Source organism: Sciurus vulgaris (genome assembly GCF_902686455.1).
Source record: "Sciurus vulgaris genome assembly, chromosome: 13".
In the NCBI taxonomy this organism is placed as follows: Eukaryota; Metazoa; Chordata; class Mammalia; order Rodentia; family Sciuridae; genus Sciurus; species Sciurus vulgaris.
In genome coordinates, this window is record NC_136474.1 from 36,779,198 (window position 1) to 36,802,012 (window position 22,815).

Here is a 22,815-nt window from a genome sequence, read left to right on the forward strand (position 1 = left end):
GATTTTCCCAGGACATTGGTATCATGGGCAATGTAGTCAGCTCTGGAGTTACAGGAGGCTGAGGAAGAGGAGATTGTGGAAGTGATGAGGCCTCAGAGTGATTCGTCTTGAACAGATTCATGTGTTTGAGTACCTTGAGTGGTAGGCCTCACCTGTGCCTCACTCTTTGACTTGTAACATGTGCCTCCATCATCTGCCAAGTGTCAGCATCAAGAAGGGAGAGCTCCTGGGAGGTGTTCCTGGAGGCTTCCTTCCTCACCTTTTAAGGATGGTTCATCCCTAGTTTCCTTGTGGGTGCTTGAATTTCCAGGTGGGGCAGAGACATGATAATCTCCATGGCTGGAATGACCAAACCCCACAGGAATCATGCCCTCTTGGAACATTCCTGGCCTCTGTGAACCATTCTCCTGTATAGCAGGGGTGCTGTCATCTGTAAACATGGAGGTCCAGGAAGATCCACAATTATTCTTGCCCGACTTGTTTTGGGACTCTGTACCAGGACTCCTTCAGATTCAGACATGCATAGATATTGTGTGGTAGTCCAAATGGGCATTGCATGAAGCTCCTTTGAAGATGCTAGTCCAGTTTCTCTTGGAGCTCAAGGCTCATGAATTCCCTTGTGGTCTTATTGATGGGCTTATGGTTATAAGAGGCTGTTCTAAAAAGTGAGATGACTGGAGGTATTCTGTGACTTTTGAACCAAATAAGGAAAGACCTCTCTATGTTGTAGTTGTTTCCTCAAAAAGTGATATTCTAGTGTTGACAAGAAAAAGGGGAAAGCAAATGGGTCCCCTGTTGACTTGTAGTGCCTGAAAATTCACAGTTGGTGTTCAGGGGCAGGTGGAATGGCATGTTGGGGAAAGAGGATGTGAGATGTCCAGATTCTGGATCTGAGCCAGTGATGGGGACTGGGACCAAGTCAATGTTGGAGTCATAGACTGGAATTGGACAGCAGGGTGGAGCAAGAACTCGGAGAAATAGAGTTGTTTGGGTGGAGCCAGCAACTAAACTGGAATGGAATTAGGAGGTCTGCAGGAAAAGTCTGCAGAAGGTCCAGACATGCTTAGAGTAGCCACAAGGGACTCGCTGTGCAGAATGGGGAGGCCCCTAAAGAGCGGGCTCTATTTCTTTTGTAAATGGTCCCCCAGGCCCTTGGTGTAAAAGGTCCTAAGGAAAAGAAAGTTGCTCTGGATAGACTTCTGTGTCCCAGGGTTGTGGGATGGTGATGTCCTGTTCCCTGTCCAGTGACTTTACTGTGCCTCCCAGAGAATTCAGGGGGTGGTCTGATTCATCTTTTGTCTTCCCATTTCAAATGTTCTGTTCTTCTGTCTTGCAATCAGGATTTCCAGCCATTTTCAGATATCAGGTTTAATGAAAGATGTACTTTTATCCTGTTCTCATGATTGTAGGTGGTTTGCAAGGATGAGACCTCTGGTGGGTGGGAAATATGGTCTCTCTGGGCTCAGTTTTTGGGTCATGGGAGAGACATCAGACTGTGGCAGCCATCTGCCACCATGAGAGGGATGAGATGGGATAGGTGAAAGAACCATGGCCTGAGATTGCAGGGAGAGGAGAAGGCAATGGGACAGAAGGAGGCCATGGGACAGGAGGAGATGATGGGACAGGAGGATGCCATTGCACAGGAGAAGGGAATGGGCCAGGAGAAAGGGAATGGGAAGTAGAAGGGGATGTAACAGGAGAAGGCAGTAGAACAGGAAATGGCATTGGCTCAGAAGCAGGCAACAAGCAATGGGGTGATGAAGAGCTCTTTGGGGTGTTTCCCCATGAGAGTGTCATTGAGTCACATTGAGAAGGAGTCAGGCTGTGGTCTGGCAGAGATGGGGGGGGCAAGCCTTGGGATCAGAAGAATGAGATGAGAGAGAGGAGTTTATTAGGCTGAAGTGAATTTCATTCCAGAGGAAACAGACTCTGGTGACTGAGAGGCATCAGGGGTGAGTGTGACCCAACAGACATGGAGAATGTCATTAGGTTTGGTGAGGAAATGGAAGCCAGAAGTAGAGGGTGCTTGCACAAAGAAGCTGGGGAAGCCAAAGAACACAGTGACCAGAGCATCCTGCATAGACAGTGTTCATGATTGGTGGACTATAGCTGACTCTGGTTTGCAATTTTCATCTGGGTCATTTTCTTGTAAGACATGGTGAAAGCTGCTGTCTTCATGAAGCTTCCCTAGGTGGCTGCAAGAGATAGAAGGCATAGGCTGTAGCCAGGAGTAGATGGGGCCAGAAGGTAGGGTAGGTGGTCAGGGGTGGGAACCTGTTGCCCATGGCACATCACTGTACCACACCCTGAGTTTCCAAAGCCTTTACTCTCCCATATCCCAGGGCTTTAGCCACACCCTGGCCAAACTGAGGACTTTCCCTGACCCATGAGGGCTTTGTGAAGTTGAATCATATCATATGCAGCAGTCAGAAGGATACAGGAAGAAGTGGAAAGTTACTTACCTTTGTAAAAGTGAAACCAGAGCTTCCGTCTCTTCCACTTCCTTCCAGAAATCCCTGTAATCTGAAAATGGAGACTGGGTTATTGTGAGTTAGGGTGAGTGGAATGTCCATGTGGGGTAGACTGTGTGAGAGGTAATCTCTGGAGGCAAGCACCACTGTTCAAGGCCTCCTGACATGTGACAGGGATCACACGGCACACAGAATGGCGGCTCTTGGTCATTTCCTTCCACTTCCACTAGCCCCACTCTACTCATAACCACTCTGTGGGGAGAAATATTAGACCATCTCAAAAAGGAATGTGTCTTAAGAAAGTGAGAGCTTGTCCACACTTTGACCAGGAAGTTCCACCTCCAAATTCAGACAGCATGATTGCAGAACAGCCCACACCATCCTACTAGACATCATCCACCCCTGGCCCACCACAACTTCATTCTAGCTCAGAATCTAAGAAGTGTCTCTGGTATGATGATTTCTTTCCCAGCATCCTTCCTGTCTATTCTCTGCAGCTGACATTCTCTGGGACATGGTTCCAGTCTCTTGAGACAGGTTACAGAAAGTCATCTCTGGGTTTGAAGGGCAGGGACTTACCTTTCCAAATGCCACTCTTCTTCCTGTTCTTGCTCTGTCCCTTCTTCACCTTTGGATGCTGACCAACAAAAAAAAAAAAAAAAAAAAAAAGAGTCTGGTGCCCTATTGTCCCTCTGCTCTTTTAGTCCAGCTGTAGACATTCCATGTTTCTAAGCAGCATAACTTTCTGCAATTAAATGGTGAAGACCCTTTTATTCATAGAATGTTAATAAAGTGGCAAAATACTTCTTTTTTCTTCTTTGGGAAACACAAAAGGGGATTTTCTCTCTAAACTTCATCATGGATGTAATCAGTCACTGCTCCTCCACTCAGGAACAGACTCATTTCCACAGGCTCTTCTAGGCTGTCAGGCAGGGTTCTGCTCCCTGAGGCCAGAGGTGACTCCAGTCTGTGATGGAGACCCTCAGGGTTCAGCACAGCCCTCACATCATTCAAACACAAAGGAGAGACTTGTTTCCCAAGACACCTTTCAGGAGAAGATGACTGAAGGACCAGTCCTCAAGCCTGTCCTTCTCCACAGATTCCCAACTCTCTCAGAAGTCCAGACCTTAAACACTGAGTCACAATGTGTGTTTTTCTCTGGGACCTGCAGTCCCACTTGGATGGTTTGAGAGCTTCAGATAGGAGAATACCTTGTGCAGACTTCTTCCCTGCCCTGCTCCTCCTGTCCCAGAATGATGTTCTGTTCTTTCCTGAGATTTCTATTTTTTGAAGTGTCTCTACTTATTTTGGAAAAGTGTAAAGAAGAGTAGACAATAGAGAATCTATTTTTCCGGTAGGTCTGGCCTGAGGGTTTTTTACCTTGGATTTTTCCTTTTTCCTTGGTGGTGGGAAGGATGGATTACCCTGGAAGTAGGGCAATAAGAAGAAAAAGAGCCCCAGTACACACACAAAGCCAAGGATTATATCCATTACCCAGGTGGTGAAACTGGGGTTCAGCCATGAGGCACTAATGCTATTCAGAGGAAAGAGGATTCTCCATCATCTAAATGGCACTGTCTGATTTGGACAAATGAGTCCTGAGAAGTCTTTTCAGAAATGGGGAGTAGGGCCCAGGCCTGTATCACAGGGCTCTGCTGTCTCATCACAAAGGGAACCTGAGGGCAGGGTAGGAACAAAAAGAAGAGGCTTCACCACACCCCTGCCCCACCATCCAGTCCACCATGTCCTCCACCCTCCTGGGCCTTCAAGATCCCTCCTTCCAACTGTACCTGCCTGCCCTGCCCCAGGAGGCCTTAATATGTATCCTGTTGTTTCTGCCTGGCACCCAGACATGATCTGCTTCCTTGTAGATCTCTGCTTAGCTCCACGAATACCACTCTTTTTGGGTTGTTCCTGTAATTGTTATTTTATAGGGATTATTACTTTCAGGTTCTCCTCTCTCTGCAGTTCCTGCTTTCTCACATAATATTTTCTTTCCTTGAATCAACTCAGACACAGAACTGAATCTGTTCTCTGCTTATTTAGTTTTGTGCATTTTGAGTAAAATTTCTTCATGATTTTTTTTCTAGTTAATTTTATTATCTTCATGTCTCTGAGTCTTGAGCAATACAACAAGAATAATTAAATTAAATACACCATTACTCCAAATCCATAAGAACAGATAGAGAAAATGAAAGAAACCTTCAAGGAAAATTTTGTATGATCTAGTATATTTTCTTCAACATCACTGATTGTACAATTGGAGAAGAAATTTTTTGAATTTTCTGTATACACACACACAGACAGACATAAACCCATTTATTCATGTATGATATGCATATCAAATATGGATTCTATGATGTGTGTAGGAATGACTGTTTTGATTTATCAAAGGGGAAACACTGAATCTGGTGGTTTGTTTTATGTCAAATTTTGTAATTTCCTATCCCTTATTTTCTAAGAGTTTTTCTTTCCCCTTCTCCTTCCTTTCTCTCTGAGTCTCTTCTTTCATATGTTAGGTAGCCTTGCTGATGGGGATGTCCAGGTCAAGAGTACCACTTACTGGAAAGATCTCAGCTCTATGCTGCTGTGTTGGCTCTGTTCCTTTACTATATGCCAATTGGCTAAACTGATGTAGGTATGTTTCTGGGTACTATTTGGTAATACTTCATTGCATTTCTTTTCTACGTTCCTGAAAGATTTAAATTTGTAGTTGTTTTGTAATCTTTGTTTGCTTTTGTTATTTCTTTAGTGCTGGCCTGATACAATGAGTTAGAAAGTAGTTCTTTTGCTTTTGTCTTTTAGAGGATATTAACTAGGAAACTTTCTTGAACTGGTGGGATGGACATATTGGTTTATTATCTTTGATACGTTACAGTTCTATTTAGATTGATAATTTTTTTGTGTTAAATCTGCCGTATTTGTTTTGCAAGAAACCAATAGACTTCATGCAGTTTCTTGAATTTAAGAATGTCAAATTGTTTGTGGTGTTCCTTGGCTATCTTTGTAATGTCTATGGAGTCAGTATTGATGCCATCCTTTTAATTCAGTCTTCATCATCTATATATATTTTTGATATATTGTCTAGAGAGTCATGGCTTATAGTTTTTTTGAAAAAAACTTTTACTGTATTTTTTGTGTAGTGCAGAGCTTCAAACCCAGTGCCTCACATTTGCTAGGCAAGTGTTCTATCACTGAACAACATCCACATCCATAATTTTTACTTGACAAATAGTCAAACATATTTATATGCCATAATATAGGCCTAATGTAATGTTTTGATACATCATGCCATGTTGATTATTACTTGCTATCTATTGCTTCACATATTTGTTAAAAAATTTAAGTCTACATTGCAGCAATTTTGAAATACATAATACATTAACTATCATCCCTATATTAATCAACATTTTATCTCTGTGACTGAACTACCTGACAAAAACAACTTAGAGGAAGAAAGTTTATTTTAGGTTCTACCATCTCTATGTTGGGCACAGATGAGGTAGAACATCAGTGAAAGGACATGGCAGAGAAAAGCTGCTCAGTTAATGGCAGACAAATATCATAGAGAGACAGGCAAGGTGGCACACACCTGTAATCCCAGTGGCTCCACAGGATGAGGCAGTAGGATAGAAGGAGTGCAACTTCAAAGCCGGCCTCAGAAACTTAGCAGGGCCCTAAGTCACGTAGCAAGACCTTGTCTCAAAATAAAACATGGAAGTGCTAAGGATGCAGTTCAGTGGTTAAGTGCCCCTGAGTGCAATCCCTGCTACAAAAAATTACACATAGAAATAAATGCAGAGAGAGGGAGACAGAGAGACAGAAAGAGAGACACACATACACAGCCAGATGCAGATGTTTTTTAATGTTACATTATGCTCTCAAAAAGGTACACCTCCAGTGACCTATTTTCTCCAGCCACATCCACCTGTCTGCGGTTAGAGACTGAGGTCCATTCTAATTACTAATTCATCTAAAAGAGTAGTCCATATATGTTTGCAGATCTCATAATCAGTCTTCTCACCCCTCAATATATCTACATTACCTAACACATGTGCTTCTGGAGGGGCATTCCTAGATCCAGACCACAATAACCATCATTGTATACTGGACTTTTAAAAAATGACTTCCCCATCCTTTGATTTCCTCCATTTGAATATAATATGTGTATGTTCCTTGTTAGTGCTCCTTAGTTTATTTTGCATTTACCCTGCTTGGTGAAGGAAGATGTTACTAGCCCTTTGATTAGAATTCAATGTTTTAGTGAGTCTGGGCTCCTAAAAGGGGAATTATCAGTTTCCTCATTTTCCCCACTCTGTTGGGACAGGAGTCTGGAGGCAGCTATAACTGGATATTTTTCCCTCTCAGGTGGAAGAGTAGTAGGTGCTGGTTTTGAGTGTATCCTGGTTGAGGGCTAGAGCAGGCTTGAGTTTGGTAGTTCCCTTATGTTTGATCACTTAGGGTGTGACAACATTGCAGCAGGGTATGCTTTTGTAAAATAGTTTCTCCTAAGGTTGAAACTTTTCAAGAAGATCAGATGCTTTGTTTACCCTATGAGAACCTGGTCGAGATCCTGGAGGTAAAACTCACCAGCATCTGAGGAGCCCTGTGCAACTGGGTCAGCCTTGTCCACACTGACCTTGCAGCTATTGTACAATTTTAGTTCAGGTGTTTCTAGTCCAATACTGCTTCCCAAAGATGTTTCCACTAGTGGGTTTCCACTCCAAGAAGTTTCAAATCCATGTATGTGCCTTTCTTTTTCACTAATTTGAGGGAATAGGGGATTTGTCCTGGGATCCAATTTTTTGATGAATCCAAGAATTGTTGATTTTTCAGTTTGATTTTTCAGCTTTTTATATAGTATGGGGACAGAGTGATTTCTAAGATGCTTACATGGTGGACCTGAAAGAGGCCTGCCAACCTGACTTGTGCATTGTTTATTCCATCTTCTGATCCTCTTAGGCACATGTGGCACATATGAGGGGAGTGTAGTAGATTGCCACAATGATGACCCCAATGAACTGCCCCCAAAAATATCCAGACCCTTGTGTGGGTCCTTGTTGCAATGAGTTCAAGCTTGGAAATATGATTTGTTTTCTCAAATGGGCCTTTATTTTATTTTATTTTTTTGAGTTAATGTAAGAGAGGCTAGAATGGAGCTTGCACATTGACTTGATCTTCTTGAAACAGCTGTCATCTATGGAAGCTCCTTCTGTTGCAGTGGAGGATGAATGATCCTCAGGTCTCTACCACCCAAGACCCCATTCTGCTCACCCTTGAAAGGCCACAGATATGTGTGTGAAGCTATTTTAGACCCTCCAGGTTCAGTCAGCTTATCAATTGTAGATTCATGGATGGCTCAGTCAAAACTAGCTCCAGAAACAATGACCAAATCCAAGAACCAAGAGTTCTAAAATACGGTGTTGAGATAACTGTGTTAGTTATTCAGCAATAGAAACCAATGCCTCCAACATTGACAATTTGAGTAGGATTTAAAATAGTCATGTTTAATATTAAAATCCTTATGATTTTTCATGTATTCACATGTTAAGATTTTACTCTACTTAAATTATTTGAAAATAAGTTCCATTATTTGCATTGTGTTATATCTAAATATTAGATTTCCATGTAAATTATGGAGATTGTTTTTATCATAAATTAACATTTCTGGTTCAGTGAGTAGAACATCTTCCAACTCCTTTTACTCTGCTCTGGAATTACTAGGGACCTTAGTATTGAGAGTAAAGGTTGGACAGAGCTCTGCAGCCTCCTCTTGGGCACCATGAGGAGCCCAGTACAGGAGGAGAAGCCCCATACCTACCATGTTTATAGGTATGACCCAAATCTGTCTGCTGTTATACCAAGAGCCATCTATTTCAGTAGTGAGGAAATGGTGATAAGAAGTAATAAGAACTTACTGTATATGTTATATATGTTATCCTAGGTGATGAATAGTCATTTGCTATATAGAAATGTACATATGTGAATTTGCATTACTATGTAATCTTTTGGTACTGATAACATCCAATTTAGAAAGTCAAAATAGATTCTTCTCAATAGCCCACAGTGTTCACCCTCAGAGGTCAGTGTCCTGTGATATCTTCCTCATGCACTAGAGTTGGTCGTCCTAGGTTCTGAACTGGAGATAGTTGTATTCTGGGTGCTTTGGCTTATTTTTTCCCCCTCTGTCTTTCTCTATTTTTCATTATGGCTTTGTGTTTCTCTCTCTGTTTCTTTCTTTTCGTGCTCCTCATGTCTACTGCATTCACTGCTAAAGGTGTGAACATTCTGAGTTCTGATTGAGAGTTTTCACTAGTGAGTTCCTGGTATATAACACTTTTACCAATATGTATTTTGTGGCTCCTGCTTTTATAAGTGTCACTCATTTTACCCCAGCTTGGCTGCAGTCACTCCTTCCCTTTCTGCAGACCTGTCTGCCAGCTCTTTAATGTCTTGACTATGGCACATGGGAAATAGTATTTTAAGAGGCTGCCTAAAAATGTGATATATTGACACAATGGAATATTACTCAGCCATAAAAAAAGAATGAAATTATGTCATTTGCTGGTAAATGGATGAAACTGTAGACTATCATGCTAGGTGAAGTAAGCCAAACCCAAAAAAACCAAAGGCCAAATGTTCTGTCTGATATGTGAATATGAACACATGATAAGGGGAGGGGAGAGAATTTCTTTGGATTAGACCAAAGGAATGAAAGGAAGTGAGAGGGGATGGGAATGGTAAAGACAGTAAATGAATAGGACATTTCTTTCCTATATTAATTTGTGAATACATGACCAGAGTAACTTCATACCACGTACAACCACAAGAATATGAAGTTATAATCCATATGTGGGTATAATATGTCAAAATTCATTCTACTGTCATGTATAACTAAAACAAATAATTTTTTTAAATGGTCTTCTGAGAGCCCTGAAAAACAAGCTCTCCCTGTTCTTTTTCATTGATCTCCTACAGATCCTTTGTCACTCAGGATCATTTTCCTGGTTATCTTTATATTTGACTGAGTTTTCTCCTAAATGGTGAATTTTGGGGGATTTAAAAAAATGTTATAAATTTATATATAAGTATAAACAAATGTGTACAAGCACACAAAAACACACACACATGCATATATATATTTATGATTGGTTTATTGAACCACTTACAGTTGACCTGTTGAACTACATGCTTTGTTCTTTTAGTCTTTTTCATTTTTTATATTGAGAAATGTCCTGCTAAATTCCTGAGGGCCTTGCTACATTGCTAGGCTGACTTCAAACTTGTGATCCCCTAGCCTCATTCTGTATAGTCACTGGGATTACAAGAGTCTTCCACCACCACTGCACCTGGATGAATTCATATATTTTAATAATTCAACTCAGCTGTGTACACACCAGAGCCATTTCTCACATGGAACATTTACCTTGTGTGCCTGAATAAAATCATCTTGAATACTATCAAATTAATGTTCAATAATTTTCTCTTGAGCTGTTTCAAGCATATCACAATTGGGTTTTTATTGCAACGTGTACATAAAATAAAACTTATCCTTTTAACTGTTCATAGTATATAATTAAATGGCATTAAATAGTTTCACAATACTGTGCACCATGGATATTTTCCATTTCCTGTACTTTTACAGTTTGCCCAACAGAATTCCCATAATGTTAAACAAGAATGCCCCATTCCTCCTCTTCTCCCATTGCTGGTAACCTCTACTCCACTTTCTGTCTCTATAGAATTGCCTTTTGTAAGGACCTGATATGTGGAATCGTAACGTTTTTATGGTTTAGCACTTAGAATATTTTCCCAAGTCACCCACATTATTGCACTTTTAAGAACTTTGTTAATTTTCAAGAGTGAATGAACAACTTGGCATTGACGTACAACATGTTGCATAATTTTTCATTTGTTTATCTAGAGAATTTTGGGTTGTTTAGACCACTTGGCTAATGTGAATAAACATGCCATTAACATTGGTGTGCAGGTGGTGGTTTTAGTCTCTCCTTCCATTTCTCTTGAGAATATACCTAGAAGTTGATTTCCCTGATCATGTAATAATTTCACATTCAACATTTGGAGGAACTGTCATACTGTTTTGCATAGTAGTTGTGTAAATTCCCACCAAAAAATTTTTAGGGTTTCATTTTCTCCATATCAATATTTATTTCCCACTTACCTTAAAATATCTATTGTAATGCATGTAAGGTGATACTATAGAGTGGATGATGTGCTTTTCCTCATGACAGTGCTGTTTTTCCTATGATTATTGACTGTTTGTACATCTTCTATGGGAAAATGCCTATTGCTTATTGTTCTTTGTCCATTTTCAAATTGGGATGCTTGCTTGATGAGTTATAGGATCTCAATAATAATTCTTCATCAAATTTGAATTGCAAATATTTTCTCTCATTCTGTGGATTTTCTTCTTTATTTATTAAATTTTACTTTTAACTGGTTCACTAGGTACATTTGACTTGCCATAAACTGAACATGCTGAACATATTTAAGTTATTAAATCTGTTTTTCTGTGTGTTTTACATTACCTCTTAAGCACTGCTCAATATATAGTTCTACCATGTTAATATATTCAAAATGTTGTGTAATGGATTTCCAGAACAATTCATCTTGCAAAATTAAAACCTTTCTCATGAAATACAATCTCCTTTGGCTCTGTGCATGGTTTTCTTTACTTAGCTAATGCTTTTTTCTACAACCTTTTGCAACTGGGCTTGCTAAGCAAGTTCACATTCAATTGTTGTTAAAGGCAGTGGACATTCCAAGTTTGGCCTCTGGGATATCTACACAGTCCTATCATCTGTCATGGTATGGTGACATGTAACCTTGATCTGTTCTCATTCTCTACTGATGTTATCTGGTTCTATTATATCAATGACATTCTGCTATCAGGAGAAGATCATCCTGTGTAAATGATGCAGTAGAACAATTTATTTACATACTAGGAGATGGACTTTCAACCTCAACAGAATCCAGGGCCCCATGAAATTCGTGGCCCAATCAGTTCAGGTAAGAAACATTTGATTCCACGCATGTCAACAGATAAAGTGAACATGTTTATCATCACCCATGATGTGAAGAAAGTAGAAGGGTCTTCAGGCCCCTGGATCATTAGCAGCCTTTCACTCCTCATCCCACTCAAAATCCATGCCCACTACTGGGCTGATGAAGAAGGGAGCCAAATGGAACTAGGATGTGCCCCAGCAGACAGTATTTGAAAAAGCACATTTGATAGCCCACGTACAATCTCTGGACACCTCTCTACCAAGGCTGCCAATGTAGGTAACTCACCTGTAACATGTCCAGCAATGACATGAACTTAGCTTTCTGAAAAGAAAAACAAGAATGTAAAATGTACTTTGAGAATTTTTCCATAGGTATGGAAAGGAACTGAAACTAGTAGATACAGCCCTTTGTAACAGCAGTTCTTAGGAGTGTGAAATGGCCTACCATGGGTGAGCCACTGTCCAAAACTTCACTGAACATAAGGTGAACTGGTGTACCTACATAGATGGGTTGACAACCTATTTCACCACCATCAGTTCCCTATAGCATACAGTCCTAAATAAATGACATGTGTATTACAGCAATGTAGAGTTCTCACCAACAGCTTGTTGAAGAGGTGCCTTTACCTATTCCTCACCATCCCAGGTGGCTGCCCCAGTACCATTGCAAGTGGTACAAGCCTAAGGAGGAGTATCTCCCTACCTGAAAATTGTTGGTGTGAGAGATGGGTTGAGCATGGGTGAAGCCAAGTATGTGTACTCATTTTGCAATACAATCTGTTATCCATACTATCTGGCATGAGACGGGAGAAAATCTGAGCAGGCAGAAGACAGACTTATGCAGTATGGCTTGTAGTACCTGTGAGCTGGTCACTAAATATTTATACTAACAATTGAAAGTTTTACCATGGCCTTACATTGTAGATGGCCCATTCGCAAGTTGAATTGGTCTTTACTGGGAGAACCTTCCTTGGAAGCCAATATATGACAAAAAAATGTGACATGAAACTGGAAAAATTGATTGACACCCTCACCTTTGTCCCTGGAAATGTGAAGCTGGATGCTTTGACTATGTGCAGGCTCTGACCTGTACCCAGGCAGTCAATCAGATGAAAAAGGTACAGAAAAGCAATTTATAAACTGTAAAAATGAAATTGAACAGGGCTAAAGGAACAGATTTTTTCTAAAATATCATGATTGCCCTTGGTCACTTCCCAGTGACAGGTGTGCTCCTGCCCTCAGCCCTGTCCTCTAAGGGACATGCAGGAACAAATACACTGAACTGTCCAACTAGTGTGGGATTGATCATACTGTCCTTTTGCCTGCTAATAAAGGACACAAATATGCCTTAACCTGTGTAACTTTTCCTAGGAAGAGAGCTATTCAGTACACACTTTCAAAGGTCTTGAGATGGTAATGTAATGATGGGTATGCATACTGTGTTGTCAGTGTCAGGACCCCCATGTCCCAGACCATGTGATCAGCATTGGTCCCAAGGACATGATGCATCATGAAACTTCCATCTGCCATATAACCCTAAGGCAGCAAGCAGATTTTGTAGACAGAGAAAGTCTTCTTTAAGCATTGGATATTGTCCATATTAGGAAAACCCACCTTGGCAAGCTGGACTGGGAATCTTTAGAGAAATATATATATAATATGCCAAAATATACTTTACTGTCATGTATTTCTCAAAAGAACAAATAATAAAAGAAATGTTATTAAATTTAAATGGTCTTGGCAATCCAAGATGGCGGACTAGAGGGTGACTGCATCTCCAGTCGCTCCAGAACCCAGGATTAAAGAAGGGGAGGCATTGAGAGACTCGGACTAAAATAGAACCACAGGGTGAGTCTCCCCCACACAGTGAAGCACAGCTGGGCAGCAGGGCCGGATTCCGGCACCTTATCAGAGTAGGACAGGGCAGATAGAGTCTCCCCCAGGCAGCCCTGAACACTCTGGCGGTGGGCTCCTCCCACAGGGACAGATTCTCCAACTTCGCGGAGCAGGCCCACCAGTGAGAGCCTTTCTGCACAGAACCAGCACGTGGCCAGCTCTGGCCCGCCCCGCGGCCAGCTCCAGCCCGCCCGCAGGTTGCTTCAGAGACCAGGACAGGGCAGTCAGGGACTTCCCCAAGCAGCCCGGCTCCCTCCGGCAGGAAGTGCCTTTGTAGGCTAGCTTCTTGAAGCAGACTGCCCAGTGAGAGCCTTTCTATACAGAGCCAGCCACAAGTCCCCAAGCCAGTGGAGACCTCCGACCCGCAAGCAGCCTCTGGGACCAGGGTAGGGCAGCCAGAGACCTCTCCAGGTCTCACTCCCTGGAACCAGTAGTGGGCTAGGGGCAGCGTTCTTCGGAAGCACTGCATTATCAAGTTACTCCAAGACATCAGGCTACTGAAGGCTGGTAGGTGATACACTGGAAATCTACAGGGACACTATAAGCCAATAGAGGAAATCAGCAATATCTAAGAGTCCCACTGATATCTCACCAATATGAGAAAACAAGGGAAGAAAATGTCCCAAACAAACCTAGATACTATATCAATGAAACCCAATGACATCACAGCAGAAATGTCAGAAAGGGAGTTCAGAATGTACATAATTAAAACAATCAGGGAAGCAAACGAGGAGATGAAAGAGCAAATGCAGGCATTAAATGATTGCACCAAACAACAGTTAAAAGAGCAAATACGGGAAGCAAAAGAGCATTTCAATAAAGAGTTAGAGATACTGAAAAAAAAACAAAAAACAAACAGAAATCCTTGAAATGAAGGAAACAATAAACCAAGTTAAAAACTCCATAGAAAGCATAACCAATAGGAGAGAACACCTGGAAGACAGAACCTCAGATATTGAAGACAAAATATTTAATCTTGAAAACAAAGTTGACCAAACAGAAAAGATGGTAAGAAATCATGAACAGAATCTACAAGAATTATGGGATATCATGAAAAGGCCAAATTTAAGAACTATTGGGATTGAGGAAGGCTTAGAGAAACAAACCAAAGGAATTAACAATCTATTCAATGAAATAATATCAGAAAATTTCCCAAATCTGAAGAATAAAATGGAAAACCAAGTACAAGAGGCTTATAGGACTCCAAATATACAAAATTACAACAGACCCACACCTAGGCACATTATTATGAAAATACCTAACATACAAAATAAAGACAAAATTTTAAAGGCCGCGAGAGAAAAGAATCAGATTACATTCAGGGGGAAACCAATAAGAATATCAGCAGATTATTCAATCCAGACCCTAAAAGCTAGAAGGGCCGGGAACAACATTTTTCAAGCCCTGAAAGAAAATGGATGCCAACCAAGAATCTTATACCCAACAAAACTTACTTTCAGATTTGATGACGAAAGAAGGTCCTTCCATGACAAGCAAAGGCTAAAGGAATTTACAAAAAGAAAGCCGGCCTTACACAACATTCTCAGCAAAATATTCCATGAGGAAGAGATGAAAAACAACGATGCAAATCAGCAACGGGAGGAATTAGCCTAAAGGAATAGCCAAATAAAGGGGAAACCAAATCATGTCAAAAAACAAAAATGAGTCAAATGACTGGGAATACAAATCATATCTCAATAATAACCCAATAATAACCCTGAATGTTAATGGCCTGAATTCATCAATCAAAAGATATAGACTGGCAGATTGGATTAAAAAGAAAAATCCAACAATATGCTGCCTGCAAGAAACTCATCTCATAGAAAGAGATACCCATAGACTAAAGGTGAAAGGATGGGAAAAACATACCATGCACACAGACACAGCAAAAAAACTGGAGTATCCATCCTCATTTCAGATAATGTGGACTTCAAGCCAAAACTAGTCAGAAGGGATAAAGAAGGACATTTCATACTGCTTAAGGGAACCATAAATCAGCAAGACATAACAATCATAAATATCTATGCCCCAAACATTGGCTCATCCATGTACATCAAACAAATCCTTCTCAATTCCAGAAATCAAATAGACCACAACACAATAATACTAGGCGATTTTAACACACCTCTCTCACTGCTGGATAGATCATCCAAACAAAAATTGAATAAAGAAACCATAGATCTCAATAACACAATCAACAATTTAGACTTAACCGACTTATATGGAATATACCATCCAACACAGAATGAATACACTTTCTTCTCAGCAGCACATCGATCCTTCTCTAAAATAGACCACGTTTTATGCCACAAAGCTACTGTTAGCAAATACAAGAAGATAGAGATACTACCTTGTACTCTATCAGATCATAATGGATTGAAATTAGAAATAAATGACAGAATAAAAAACAGAAACTTATCGAATACTTGGAGATTAAATAATAAACTATTATACGATGAATGGATAACAGAAGACATCAGGAGGAAATAAAAATATTCTTAGAAGTAAACGAGAACAAAGACGCATCATATCAAAATCTCTGGGACACTATGAAAGCAGTAGAGGAAGATTTATTTCATGGGGTGCATTCAAGAAAAGAAGTAGAAATCAACAAATAAATGACTTAACACAACAGCTCAAAGCCCTAGAAAAAGAAGAGCAGACCAACACCAAAAGTAGTAGAAGAAAGGAAATAGTTAAAATCAGAGCCGAAATCAACAAAATTGAAACAAAAGAAACAATCGGAAAAATTAACAAAATAAATAGTTGGTTCTTTGAAAAAATAAACAAAATTGATAAACCTTTAACCACACTAACAAAGAGAAAGAGGGAGAAAACTCAAATTACTAAAATTCAGAATGAACAAGGAAATATCACTACAGACACGAGTGAAATACAAAACATAATTAGAAGCTATTTTGAAAATCTATACTCCAACAAAACAGAAAACCTCGAAGACATCAACAAGTTTCTAGAGACATATGAATTACCTAAACTGAACGAGGAGGACATACACAACTTAAATAAATCAATTTCAAGCAATGAAATAGAAGAGGTCATCAAAAGCCTACCAACAAAGAAAAGTCTGGGACCAGATGGGTTCTCAGCCGAGTTCTACAAAACCTTTAAAGAAGAGCTCATTCCAGTACTTCTCAAAGTATTCCATAAAATAGAAGAGGAGAGAACCCTCCCAAACTCATTCTATGAAGCCAATATTACCCTGATACCTAAACCAGACAGAACACATCGAGGAAAGAAAATTTCAGACCAATATCCTTAATGAACATCGGTGCAAAAATTCTCAACAAAATTTTAGCAAATCGCATATAAAAATATATTAAAAAGATAGTGCACCATGATCAAGTGGGTTTTATCCCAGGGATGCAAGGTTGGTTCAACATCTGGAAATAAATAAATGTCATTCACCATATCAACAGACTAAAAGTTAAGAATCACATGATTATTTCAATAGATGCAGAAAAAGCATTCGATAAAATACAGCATCCCTTCATGCTCAAAACACTAGAAAAAATCGGGGTAGTGGGAACATTCCTTAACATTGTAAAGGCCATCGATGCTGAGCCGATGGCCAATATCATTCTAAATGGTGAAAAACTGAAAGCATTCCCCCTAAAAACTGGAACAAGGCAGGGATGCCCTCTTTCATCACTTCTATTCAACATCGTTCTTGAGACTCTAGCCAGAGCAATTAGACAAACCAAAGAAATTAAAGGGATACGAATTGGAAAAGAGAAACTCAAACTATCCCTGTTTGCTGATGACATGATTATATATTTAGAGGAACCTGGAAATTCCACCAGAAAACTCTTAGAACTCATAAGTGAACTCAGTAAAGTAGCAGGTTACAAGATCAATGCTCATAAATCCAATGCATTTTTATACATAAGTGATGAATCTTCAGAAAGAGAAATTAGGAAAACTACCCCATTCACAATAGCATCGAAAAAAATAAAATACTTGGGAATCAATCTCACAAAAGAGGTGAAAGACCTCTACAGTGAGAACTACATTACACTAAAGAAAGAAATTAAAGAAAACCTTAGAAGATGAAAAGATCTCCCATGTTCATGGATAGGAAGAATTAATATTGTCAAAATGGCCATACTACCAAAAGTGCTATACAGATTCAATGCAATTCCAATTAAAATTCCAATCATGTACCTTACAGAAATAGAGCAAGGAATTATGAAATTCATCTGGAAGAATAAGAAACCCAGAATAGCTAAAGCAATCCTCAGTAGAAAGAGTGAAGCAGGGGGTATCGCAACACCAGATCTTCAACTCTATTACAAAGCAATAGTAACAAAAACGGCATGGTATTGGTACCAAAATAGACAGGTAGATCAATGGTACAGAATAGAGGACATGGACACAAACCCAAATAAATACAATTTTCTCATACTAGATAAAGGTGCCAAAAATATGCAATGGACAAAAGATAGCCTCTTCAACAAATGGTGCTGGGAAAACTGGAAAACCATATGCAACAGAATGAAATGAAACCCATATCTCTCACCATGCACAAAACTCAACTCAAAATGGATCAAGGACCTCGGAATCAGACCAGAGACCCTGCATCTTATAGAAGAAAAAGTAGGTCCAAACCTTCAACTTGTTGGCTTAGGATCAGACTTCCTTAACAGGACTCCCATAGCACAAGAAATAAAAGCAAGAATCAACAACTGGGATAGATTCAAACTAAAAAGCTTTCTCTCAGCAAAGGAAACTATCAGTCATCTGAAGAGAGAACCTACAGAGTGGGAGAATATCTTTGCCAGTCATACTTCAGATAGAGCGCTAATTTCCAGAATCTATAAAGAACTCAAAAAACTCTACACCAAGAATACTAATAATCCAATCAACATATGGGCTAAGGAAATGAACAGACTTCACAGAAGAAGATTTACAAGTAATCAACAGATATATGAAAAAATGTTCAACATCTCTAGTAATAAAAGAAATGCAAATCAAAACTACCCTAAGATTTCATCTCACCCCAATTAGAATGGCGATTATCAAGAACACAACCAACAATAGGTGTTGGCGAGGATGTGGGGAAAAGGTACACTCATACATTGCTGGTGGGGTTGCAAACTAGTGCAGCCACTCTGGAAAACAGTATGGAGATTCCTCAGAAAGCTTGGAATGGAACCACCGTTTGACCCAGCTATCCTACTCCTTGACCTATACCCAAAGGACTTAAAATCAGCATACTACAGAGATACAGCCACATCAATGTTCATAGCTGCTCAATTCACCATAGCCAGATTGTGGAACCAACCTAGATGCCCTTCAGTTGATGAATGGTTAAAGAAACTGTGGCATATATATATACAATGGAATATTACTCCACCATGAAGAATGATAAAATTATGGCATTTGCAGGCAAATGGATGAAATTGGAGAATATCATGCTAAGTGAGATAAGCCAATCTCAAAAAACTAAAGGACAAATGATCTCGCTGATAAGCGGATGAGGACATATAATGGGGGGTAGGAGGGGTTAGCGTTAGGGTTAGGGTTAGGTTTAGGGTTAGGGATAAGGAGGGTGGTAATAATGGAGGAAGGAAGGACTGTATAGAGGGACAAGAGGGATGGGAGGGGTGGGGGGAAGGGAAAAATAACAGAATGAATCAAACAACATTGCCCTATGTAAATTTATGATTTTAAAAAAATGGAAAAAAACCACAAGGGGATATAAAAGCATTTCATTTACAAAGCATTATAATGTAATTTTAAAGTGAACATTATTTTGCGTATATTGAGTTAAACACATTTCCTTAAAGTGAAAGAAGTAAATCAATCATTTGACTACTTTGTGTAAAGCTTTTTATGTTTTACTTCCCAGATTTGAGATAGTAGATGATTCTGTCAGATAACAAATCCTTTTGCAACCCAGGGGGTTTCCAGTTCCTTGCTTTTAGCTAAAGAAGTCAGTTGATAAATTATTAAAAATTACTTGAGGAAAGATCCTTATGTGGTTTCTGTTATGCAAAGCAGTGATAAAACAGCACATTTATAAGTATGAAAGACATAGGTGTAACATCAATTCTGGGCTCTATCTCATCAAAATAATAATTGCTATTTAGTGATCTAATTGAAAAGGGTCCAAATCTATTTTATTAAAAGATGTTCAATAAAATTTTACTTTTATGTTCAATAATTTCTTATCAAACTTTGCAATATATAGGATGTTGAGAAAAAAAATTTAAATGGTCTTAAGTCTGGCATGCTTGTCCAATGAGCATCTGGGAACTGTGGCCCCTGCCCCAACCATGTCCAAGCTGTGTATCCAGATGGTATACTCCCAGAGTTGATATAAAGAGCTTTTCTGTTTTGCACTCAGTAAGCATTAAATCCAGGGTAGAGGACAATTTATTGCCAGTTCAAGTGACTTGGTCCCCAGAGATGGGTTGGCTATTTCTTGCCACAGTATAAGGAATCTTCAGCCCTCCTAACTGGATCCCTGGGGGCCTTGTTAGGCTCTGGACTTGTGATCATGCCCTAATGGGTTAATGAAAACATTCAGGGAAGTGAACTTAGCCTCCTAGTATGGCATCTCATTCACACTATATTTTTAATTTTTATTTTGTATATATATTTTTTTAGTTTTGTATTGACACACTGCCTTTATTTATTTGGAAGAATAATGAACCCAGCATAGCTAAAGCAATCCTTAGCAGATAGGGCAAAGCAGTTGGTATCTCAATACCAGGCCTTCAATTATACTACAGAGTAATAGTAACAAAACCAGCATGTTGATGGCACCATGTCCCACGTGAACCAGGACTGATCACATCTTAAGTCTTAGATCAAACTTATGCAGATTTGAAAGAATGGAAATTACATAAAACACTTATATAGCCTGATATTAAGGTAGAAATCACCAAGAGAAAGATAACATTGAATTCCTTAAACACATTGACAGTGTAATTCTCGTAGTCCATGGGTCTAAGAGAAATGCTCATGGAAATTTAGAAAATATTTTAAAGTAAATATAATATCAAACTCAGGATTATAGATGAAAGCAGTGCTTAGAAGAAAATTTATATCACTGAAATGCCCATATTACAAAAAAGAAAATCAATATAAAGATAACTCAAGAAAGATAACTGAACTAATTAATAAAAAGATAACTCAAAAAAGATTATGAATGGTGTTCACTTCGGGAAAACACACAATGAGGACCAAAAAAATTAAGCCCATGCAAGCAGAAAGAAAGAAACAGAAAAGAACAGACATTCAGAAAAGAACAGAATTGGAAACAGCAGAGAAATATCAATGCAACCAAGAGGCACTTCTTTTAAAAAGCAATATACTGATAAATCTCTAAAAAGACAAGAAAAAAAATACCAGAAAGATGATATAATTTACCAATAATATGAAGGAAAAGCTGTCATGGTTGAGATATGAGGAGTCCTGCAAAACTCATGTGTGAGACAATGAAGATTTAGAGGAAAAGTTTGGGTTATGAGAGCCTTAATGTAATCAGTGCATTAATCCCCTGATAGGGACTCAGGTGGCATCTCCTCTAGAGAACAGACTTGGAAATTCCAGTCCTTCCTCAGGAATTTCCTACTCCAGCTAGAGAATGAAGGAGCCATCTTTGTCTTGCAGCCCTGACTGAGACTGTTTGAGGCAGGAGAGGGCATCAGGGACCCTCCCCTCTTCAGCCTTGGGTGGGAAGAGGTTGCATGTAAGGTGCTTCCAGTCCTAGGGAAGTGCAGGCTGCCTCTCAGGTTTTGAGAGATGCTCAGGCTTGGATATATGTCATATATCAGTACTCAGATTTCAGGGTGGTGAGATAACTGAGAAGCATCCAGCAGGTGGGATGCAGTTATGCTCGTCATGGCACCTCAGTGACCGAGGACACCTGTATGCCAGTCAAAGAGACAAGCAATGGTGAAGGACTGGAAACGAGTTTCAATTAGTGTGTCCACACCAGGAAGAACAGGGGTAGGTGTGCAGTGACCAAAGATCTGCTTCAAGGCATTGACAAAACCTTGAGGTTTTAGAGAAAAGGCTGCAAAGTCAAGTGTGTGGGATTTGAATGGGGGTGTTCATAGCTGATAAAGTAGTTTATCTTGTCAGGCTATGTTCTGGTTGCTCATTATCTCAGAACTGGTTCTATGAGGTGCCTCTGGAGAAGTCCTTATCTCATAAGGGGAGCCATCAGTACACATGGGATAATTTCTCCAGCTTAGTGTGGCAGCCTCAGTTCCAATGGGGGGTAATTTTTCCCATTTAGTGGAATGATCTGTCTGTGAGGCTCTGCTGCTCCTAGAACCTAAACTGAGTACCAGTTTAGGACAGTGACATGAGACTTGCAGGAGCCACTGAATGGGTCTGGAATAGGAGGTCATAAAAGCTGGCAGTTGAATGTCCCTGCAAATCTTAAAACTTACTCTTATATTGATGTCCTCAGTTGTCAAGTGGGACAAGATAAGTTAGCTAAATTTAAAACTCATGAACCTTGTAGATTTTGTACAGAACTGAACAGGGATCTGGTCCAAAGTCTCAGATGATAAAAACCAAATTGAAAGCAGAGATATCAAACTTTATCCTGCTTGAAGTTACTGTTTGGGCAGTGAAAGGCCTGTGTGAAGAGTGCTTTTAGCAAAAGTGGTATCTAATTCTCTGTTATAATTACCCACATACCCATATCTTTGTATAAATGTATGCTTTCATTTCTCCATGGTAAATATCTAGGAGTAGGATAGTGAATAATATGGTAGGTCCATGCTTACATTTTAGAGAAATTGCTGAACTGTTTTTGAAAGTATTTGTACCATTTTAATCTGGCAGCAGAGTGTGAGAGTTCTATTCCCTCTGTATTCTTATCATGAGTCTGTATTGTCAGGTCTTTTTAATTTGATCTATTTTAATAAGTACCATACGTGGACATCTTTTATTGTGGTATTCATTTGTGTTTCCTTATTGACTGAGTGTGCTTTTATGTGCTTACTGACCATTCATGTGTTTTCTTTTAAAATTTGTTTGTCTATTTAGTTGGATACAGTGGCATATGCTATAATGCCAGCAGTTCAGGAGGCAGGAGTATCAAGAGTTCAAAGCCACCCTCAGCAAAAGCCAAGCACACTAATGAACTCAGTGAGACCCTGTCTTCAAATAAAATACAAAATAGGGCTGGGGATGTGGTCCATGTTCAAGTGCCCCTGAGTTCAATCCCGAGTACCCTCCCCTCCTAAATTTAGGTCTGTTTAAATAATTTACCTAATTTTTAATTAGAATTTTTTTGTTTCTATAAAATGGTAACTTTGCTTTGTACATGTAGATATGAGTTCATTGTCAGGTATCTGTATTGTGAGATGTTTCCTCCAGTTACTGGCTTGCCTTTTACATTCCTAGTATTGGCTTTTTTTAAATTTTGCATTCTCATG

The 22,815-nt window shown here is 39.6% G+C and overlaps 1 long non-coding RNA gene across 1 annotated transcript in view; it reads left to right on the forward strand.

Annotated features, from left to right (window-relative positions):
- LOC306642744 overlaps positions 1–22,815 on the forward strand; it is an 838,964-nt gene that overhangs the window by 722,945 nt on the left and 93,204 nt on the right. The gene's annotated exons all lie outside the window — the stretch shown is intronic.